The sequence below is a fragment of the Juglans microcarpa x Juglans regia genome, chromosome 5S (assembly GCF_004785595.1).
Source record: "Juglans microcarpa x Juglans regia isolate MS1-56 chromosome 5S, Jm3101_v1.0, whole genome shotgun sequence".
NCBI lineage: Eukaryota > Viridiplantae > Streptophyta > Magnoliopsida > Fagales > Juglandaceae > Juglans > Juglans microcarpa x Juglans regia.
The window spans coordinates 22,665,564-22,674,345 of record NC_054603.1 but is presented as its reverse complement, the minus strand read 5'-3'; positions in this window follow the sequence as shown (position 1 = coordinate 22,674,345).

Genomic DNA, 8,782 nt, shown 5'->3' with positions numbered 1-8,782 from the left:
CCTTTTAATAACAAACTCATTTCCCTGTGAGAATTTTCCATTCTCACATGGAAATTTTAAAATATAATGCCCACAAAGTAGAGAGATCTATTGAATGACCAATGGGCATTTGGCATTGAGTGTAGAGTTCTCCTTACCTTTTTTATACAGTAAAAATACTCTATAAACTTAAACTGTGTCCAGTCATGGTTGAAGTCGAGGAATGGAGCAGATTTGCTCAATGAGTGCTTCTCATGCCTCAGATTTGCATAAATGCATCGCCAACTTGGATAGAACATAGTGGATCAATATTGAGAATATGTTCATTTTGCAGATGATCACTCACTTTCTCAATTATGTTCTAAAGTAATGCTAAGACAACTAAATAACATATATTTCACAACACATTCATATTGCAACTCGATCAAGTTCCTCAACATGTTGACACTGGATAAGAACATTAGCATTGGTCTATGCATATGTATATGCAAAATCACCCTTTTGCATATCCACTTTGTCATTCAAGCAAAACTCTCACCTTGACTTATGCATATAAGAGACAAAATAATAAAAAATATTATTATTTTATTATTATTAATTTTTTGCGTAAATACAATTTCATAACATCCAATACATATATTAATACAATTTCATGGATCCAAATTTAGCAATTCCATATATAATAAAATATATCAAATTTATATACACCAAAAATGAATCCCATGTACTCATAAACAACACATATTAACATGTCACCTTAATACAAATTCCATGTATGAACTAGGTGATCTGCTAAATCAAGGTACTATTCATCTTAATACAAATTTCATGTATCAAAATCAATTTGATACAAGTTCCATATCAAGTTAACAATTTCTATAATAAAAAATAGTTTGTAATGTCAACTTAATACAAATTCCATGTATCAAAATCAACTTGATACACATTCCAAAAAGTTGATTTTGATATAAATTCATTACAATACAAATTTATCCAAGATCATTACAACGCAAATTTCCAGCAAGAGTATGGAATGAAAAATTTCCAGCAACACAAATTTCCAATAGCAGCAACCACCAACAAGTACTCCAGCGGCTCCACCACCAGCAAGCGTGTAGAAAAACTAATTGAGGGAAAAGTAACAAAGTTATGAGGTTGGAGTTTTTCGCTTGCGGGCTTCCTATGGTACAAGCATGTGCCATAACACCAGACCAATCGGAGCACCTTTATTTTTAGCACTTTGCCCTTGCTTACTAGGAACCAACTGAGGGAAAAGTGGAAAAGTTATGCCGTTGAGTTTTTCACTCGCGGGCTACCTATGGTACTAACAAGACCTTATGGTATGTATTCCCAGCCCTGAGCCAAATAGAGCAACTCTTATTTTTACCACTATATCATTGCTTAATAGAAAACCAATTGAGGTAAAAGTGGCAAAGTTATGAGGTTAGCGTTTTTTGCTCGCAGGCTTCCTATGGTACTATCATGACCTTATGGTATGTACGCCCCAATCACTAGCAAATCAGGGCAACTCTTATTTTTACCACTTTGCTCCAGCTTACTAGAAACAAATTGCGGGAAAAGTGGCAAAGTTATGAGGTTAGAGTTTTTCACTCGCGAGATTCCTATGGTATTTCCATGACCTTATTGTACGTATGCCAAACCCCGGGGCAAATGGAGCAACTCTTATTTTTACCACTTTGTCCTTACTTAATAGAAAACCAATTGAGGGAAAAGTGACAAAATTATGAGGTTGGAGTTTCTCACTCGTAGACATCCTATGGTACTACCATAACCTTATGGTATGTATGCCCCAACACTAGAACAATCAGAGCACGTCTTATTTTTTCCACTTTGCCATTGGTTAGTAGAAAACCAATTGAGGTGAAAGTGACAAAGTAATGTGGTTGGATTTTTTCGCTCGCGGGCATCCTATGGTACTACCATAACCTTATGGTATGTATGCCCCAACACCGGAACAATCGGAGCTCGTCCTATTTTTTCCACTTTGCCCTTGATTTGTAGAAAACCAATTGAGGGAAAAGTGGCAAAGTTTTGAGGTTGGAGTTTTTCGCTCTTAGGTTTCCTATGGTACTACCATGAACATATGATACGTATGCCCCAACCCCGGACCAATCAGAGCACGTCTTAGTTTTACAACTTTGCCCTTACTTTGTAGAAAATCAATCCAAGGAAAAGTGGCAAAGTTATGAGGTTGAAGTTTTTCGCTCGTGGGCTTCCTATGGCACTACCATGATCTTATGATATGTATGCCCCAACATCGGAACAATTGGAACACGTCTTATTTTTACCACTTTGCCATTGCATACTAGAAACCAATAGAGGGAAAAGTGGCAAAGTTATGAGGTTGAAGTTTTTTGCTTGGAGGCTTCTGATGGTTCTACCATGACCTTATGGTAAGTATGCCCCAATGCCAGGCCAATCAGGTCACCTCTTATTTTTTCAACTTAACTCTTGCTTAGTTGAAAACCAATTGAGGGGAAAGTGGCAAAGTTATGAGGTTGAAATTTTTTGCTCACGGGCTTCCTATGGTACTACCATGACCTTATGGTACGTACGCCGCAACACCGGAACATTCGGAGCACATCTTATTTTTTCCACTTTTGCCCTGGCTTACTTGAAACCAATTGAGGTAAAAGTGGCGAAGTTATGACGTTGGAGTTTTTACTGGCGGGCTTCCTGTGGTAATACCATGACCTTATGGCTTGAATGCCTAAGCCCGGACAAATCAGATGATGTCTTATTTTTACCACTTTGCCCTTGCTTACTAGGAACCAATTGAAGGAAAAGTGGCAAACTTATGACGTTAGAGTTTTTTGCTGGTGGGTTTTCGTTGGTACTACCATGAACTTTTGGTATGTATGCCCCAACTCTGGACCAATCAGAGCATGTCTTATTTTTACCACTTTGCCATTACTTTGTAGAAAACCAATTGAGGAAAAAGTAGCAAAGTTATGAGTTGGAGTTTTGTGCTCACGGGCATCCTATGGTAATACCATAACCTTATGGCTTGAATGCCCAAGCATGGATGGACAAATCAGACGACGTCTTATTTTTACCACTTTGCCCTTACTTACTAGAAACCAATTGAAGGAAAAGTGGCAAAGTTATGACGTTCGAGTTTTTCGCTTGCGGGTTTCCTTTGGTACTACCATGAACTTTCGATATATATGCCCAACCCCGAACCATCCAGAGCACATCTTATTTTCACCACTTTGCCTTTGCTTTGTAGAAAACCAATTGAGGGAAAGTGACAAAGTTATGAGTTGGAGTTTTGCACTCATGGGCTTCCTATGGTGCTACCATGTGCCCTAACACCGGAAAAATCGGAGCACATCTTATTTTTACCACTTTGCCCTTGCTTAATAGAAACCAATTGATGGAAAAGTGGCAAAGTTATGGCGTTGGAGTTTTTCGCTTGCTGGCTTCCTATGGAACTTCCATGACCTTCTTACGTTAGGTATGCCCCAACCCCGGCCCAATCGGAGCGCCACTTATTTTTACCACTTTGCCTTTGCTTTGTAGAAAACCAATTGAAAGAAAAGTGACAAAGTTATGAGTTGGAGTTTTGCACTCATGGGCTTCCTATGGTGCTACCATGTGCCCTAACACCGGAAAAATCGGAGCACATCTTATTTTTACCACTTTGCCCTTGCTTAATAGAAACCAATTGATGGAAAAGTGGCAAAGTTATGGCGTTGGAGTTTTTCGCTTGCTGGCTTCCTATGGAACTTCCATGACCTTCTTACGTTAGGTATGCCCCAACCCCGGCCCAATCGGAGCGCCACTTATTTTTACCACTTTGCCTTTGCTTTGTAGAAAACCAATTGAAAGAAAAGTGACAAAGTTATGAGTTGGAGTTTTGCGCTCACGGGCTTCCTATGGTGCTACCATGTGCCCTAACACTAGAAAAATCGGAGCACATCTTATTTTTACCACTTTGCCCTTGCTTACTAGAAACCAATTGATGGAAAAGTGGCGAAGTTATGGAGTTGGAGTTTTTCGCTTGCTGGCTTCCTATGGACCTTCCATGACCTTCTTACGTTAGGTATGCCCCAACCTCGGCCCAATCGGAGCGCCACTTATTTTTACCACTTTGCCCTTGCTTTGTAGAAAACTAATTGAGGGAAAAGTGACAAAGTTATGAGTTGGAGTTTTTCGCTCACGGGCTTCCTATGGTACTACCATTTGCCCCAACACCGGAATAATCGGAGCATATCATATTTTAACCACTTTGCCCTTACTTACTAGAAACCAATTGAGGGAAAAGTGGCAAAGTTATGATGTTGGAATTTTTTGCTCACAAGCTTTCTATGGTACTATCATTACCTTATGGTATCTATACCCCAGTCTCGGACCAATCGGAACACCACTTATTTTTACCACTTTGCCCTTCCTTATTAGGAACCAAATGAGGGAAAAGTGTCAAAGTTATGCCATTGAATTTTTAGCTCGCGGGCTTCCTATGGTACTTCTATGACCTTAAGGTATGTATTCTTAGCCCCGGGCCGAACGTAGCAACTCTTATTTTTACCATTTTACCATTCCTTAATAGAAAACCAATTAAGGGAAAAGTGGCAAAGTTATGAGGTTGGAGTTTTTTGCTCACGGGTTTCCTTTGGTACTACCATGACCTTATGGTATGTATGCCACAACCCCGGGCCAATCGGAGCAACTCTTATTTTTACCATTTTGCCCTAGCCTAGTAAAAACGAATTGCGGGAAAAGTGGCAAAGTTATGAGGTTAGTGTTTTTCGCTCACGAGCTTCCTATGGTACTTCCATGACCTTATGGTATGTATGCCAAACCCCGGGCTAAACGGTGCAACTCTTACTTTTACCACTTTGCCCTTGCTTAATGGAAAACCAATTGAGGGGAAAGTGGCAAAGTTATGATGTTGGAGTTTTTTGCTCATGGGCATCCTATCGTATACCATAACCTTACAATATGTATGCCCCAACACCGAAACAATCGGAGCACATCTAATTTTTTCCACTTTGCCGTTGCTTTGTAGAAAACCAATTGAGAGAAAAGTGGCCAAGTTATGAGGTTAGAGTTCTTCGCTCGTGGGCTTCCTTTGGTACTACCATGACTTTATGGTATGAATGCCCCAACCCCAGACCAATCAGAGCATGTCTTATTTTTACCGTTTTCCCCTTGCTTTGTAAAAAACAAACTGAGTTAAAAGCGGCAATATTATGAGGCTCGAGTTTTTCGCTCGCAGGCTTCCTATGGAACTACCATGACCTTATGTTAAATATGCTCCAACCCCGGCCCAATCGGAGCAGTACTTAGTTTTACCACTTTGCCCTTGCATTGTAGAAAACCAATTGAGGGAAAAGTGACAGAGTTATGAGGTTGGAGTTTTTTGCTCGGAGGCTTCCTATTTTTCTACCATTACCTTATCGTAAGTATGCCTCAATGCCGGGCCGATCGAGTCACCACTTATTTTTTCCACTTTGCCCTTGGTTAGTAGAAAACCAATTGAGGGAAAGTGGCAAAGTTATGAGGTTGGAGTTTTTCATTCGCGGGCTACCTATGGTACAAGCAAGACTATTGTATGTATGCCGAACCCTGGGCCAAACGGAGCACCTCTTATCATTATCACTTTGCCCTTGCTTAATACAAAACTAATTGAGGGAAAAGTGACAAAGTTATTAGGTTGGAGTTTTTTGCTCGCGGGTTTCTAATAGTACTACCATCAAATTATAGTATATATGCCCCAACCCCGGACCAATCGGAGCGCCTCTAATTTTTACCACTTTGACCTTGCTTACTGGGAACCAATTGAAGGAAAAATGGCAGAGTTATGACGTTGGAGTTTTTCGCTAGCGAGTCTCCTTTGGTGCTCCCATGAACCTATGGTATGTATGCCCCAACACCGGACCAATCAGAGCTCATCTTTTTTTTACCACTTTGCCATTACTTTGTAGAAAACAAACTGAGGGAAAAGTGCCAAAGTTACGAGGATGGAGTTTTTTGCTCGCAGGCTTCCTATGGAACTACCATGACCTTATGTTAGGTATGCCCCAACCCCGGCCCAATCGGAGCACCACTTATTTTTACCACTTTGCGCCTGCTGTGTTGTAAACGAATTGAGGAAAAAGTGACAAAGTTATGAGGTTGGTGTTTTTCGCTTGCAGGCTTGCTACGGTACAACCAAGTGCCCCGACACCAGACCAATCAGAGCACCTTTATTTTTAGCACATTGCCCTTACTTACTAGGAAGCAATTGAGGGAAAAGTAGGAAAGTTATGTCGTTGAGTTTCTCACTTGCGAGCTTCCTTTGGTACGACCAAGACCTTATGGTGTATGTATTCCTAGCCCCGAGCCAAATGGAGGAACTCTTATTGTTACCACTTTACCATTGCTTAATAGAAAACCAATTGAGGTAAAAGTGGCAATGTTATGAGGTTGGAGTGTTTTGCTTGCACGTTACCTATGGTACTACCATGACCTTACGATATGTACGCCCCAACCCCGGGCACATCAGGGCAACGCTTATTTTTACCTCTTTGCCCTAGCTTAGTAGAAACGAATTGCAAGTAAAGTGGTAAACTTATGAAGTTGGAGTTTTTCTCTCTCGAGCTTCCTATGGTACTTCATGACCTTATGGTATGTATGCCGAACCTCGGGCCAAACGAAGCAACTCTTATTTTTTCCACTTTGCCCAAGCTTAGTAGAAACAAATTGTGGGAAAAGTGGCAAAGTTATGAGATTAGAGTTTTTCGCTCGTGAGCTTCCTACGGTACCCTCATGACCTTATGGTATGTATGCCGAATCTCTAGCCAAACGGAGCAACTCTTAGTTTTACCACTTTGCCCTTACTCAATAGAAAACCGGTAGAAGGAGAAAAGTGGCAAAGTTATGACGTTGTACTTTTTCGCACGCGGGTTTCCAATGGTACTACCATGAACTTGTACGTATGCCCCAACCCCGGACCAATCAGAGCACGTCTTATTTGTACCACTTTGTCCTTACTGTGTAGAAAACCAATTCAGGAAAAAGTGACAAAGTTATGTGGTTGGAGTTTTTCACTCGCGGGCTTCCGACGGTACTACCATGACCATCACCTTATGGTATGTATGCCCCAACACCGGAACAATTGGAGCACCTCTTATTTTTTTCACTTTGCCCTTCCTTACTAGAAACCAATTGCGGGAAAAGTGGCAAAGTTATGACATTGGAGTTTTTCGCTCGCGGGCATTCTCTGATACTACCGCGACCTTATGTTATGTATGCCCCAAGCTCGGACCAATCAGGCAACGTCTTATTTTTACCACTTTATCCTTACTTACTAGGAACCAATTGAAGGAAAAGTGGCAAAGTTATGAGTTGGAGTTTTTCCTAAGCGGGTTTTCTTTGGTACTCCCTGGAACCTATGGTATGTACCCTGGACCAATTAGAGCACATCTTTTTTTTACCACTTTGCCCTAGCTTTGTGGAAATCCAACTGAGGGAAAAGTGGCAAAGTTATGAGGTTGGAGTTTTTCGCTCACGTGCTTCCTATCGATTTACAATGACCTTATATTAGGTATGCCCCAACCCAGGCCCAATCGGAGCACCACTTATTTTTACCAGTTTGTGCCTGCTGTGTTGTAAACAAAATGAGGAAAAAGTGACAAAGTTATGAGGTTAGTGTTTTTTGCTGGGCTTCCTATGGTACAACCATGTGCCCTAACACGGGACCAATCGGAGCGCCTTTATTTTTAGCACATTGCCCTTGCTTACTAGGAAGCAATTGAGGGAAAAGTGGGAAAGTCATGCCATTGAGTTTTCACTCGCGGGGTTCCTTTGGTACTATCAAGACCTTATGGTATGTATTCCTAGCCCCGGGTCAAACAGAGCAACTCTTATTATTACCACTTTACCATTGCCTAATAGAAAACCAATTGAGGTAAAAGTGGCAAAGTTATGAGGTTGGAGTTTTTTGCTTGCATGTTACCTATGGTACTACCATGACCTTACAATTTGTACGCCCTAACCCCAAGCACATCGGGGCAACTCTTATTTTTACCATTTTGCCCTAGCATAGTAGAAATGAATTGAGAGTAAAGTGGCAAAGTTATGAGGTTGTAGTTTTTCGCTAGCAAGCTTCCTATGGTACTACCATGACCTTATGGTATGTATGTCAAACCTCGGGCCGAACAAAACAACTCTTATTTTTTTCACTTTGCCTTAGCTTAGTAGAAACGAATTGTGGGAAAGGTGGCAAAGTTATGAGGTTGGAATTTTTCGCTCGCAGGCTTCCTATGGAACTACCATGACCTTATGTTAAATATGCTCCAACCCCGGCCCAATTGGAGCAGCACTTAGTTTTACCACTTTGCCCTTGCATTGTAGAAAACTAATTGAGGGAAAAGTGACAGAGTTATGAGGTTGGAGTTTTTTGCTCGGAGGCTTCCTATTTTTCTACCATTACCTTATCGTAAGTATGCCTCATTGCCGGGCCAATCGAGTCACCACTTATTTTTTTCCACTTTGCCCGTGGTTAGTAGAAAACCAATTTAGGGGAAAGTGGCAAAGTTATGAGGTTGGAGTTTTTCATTCGCGGGCTACCTATGGTACAAGCAAGACTATTGTATGTATGCCGAACCCTGGGCCAAACGGAGCACCTCTTATTATTACCACTTTGCCCTTGCTTAATACAAAACTAATTGAGGGAAAAGTGACAAAGTTATTAGGTTGGAGTTTTTTGCTCGCGGGTTTCTAATAGTACTACCATCAAATTATAGTATATATGCCCCAACCCCGGACCAATCTGAGCGCCTCTAATTTTTACCAC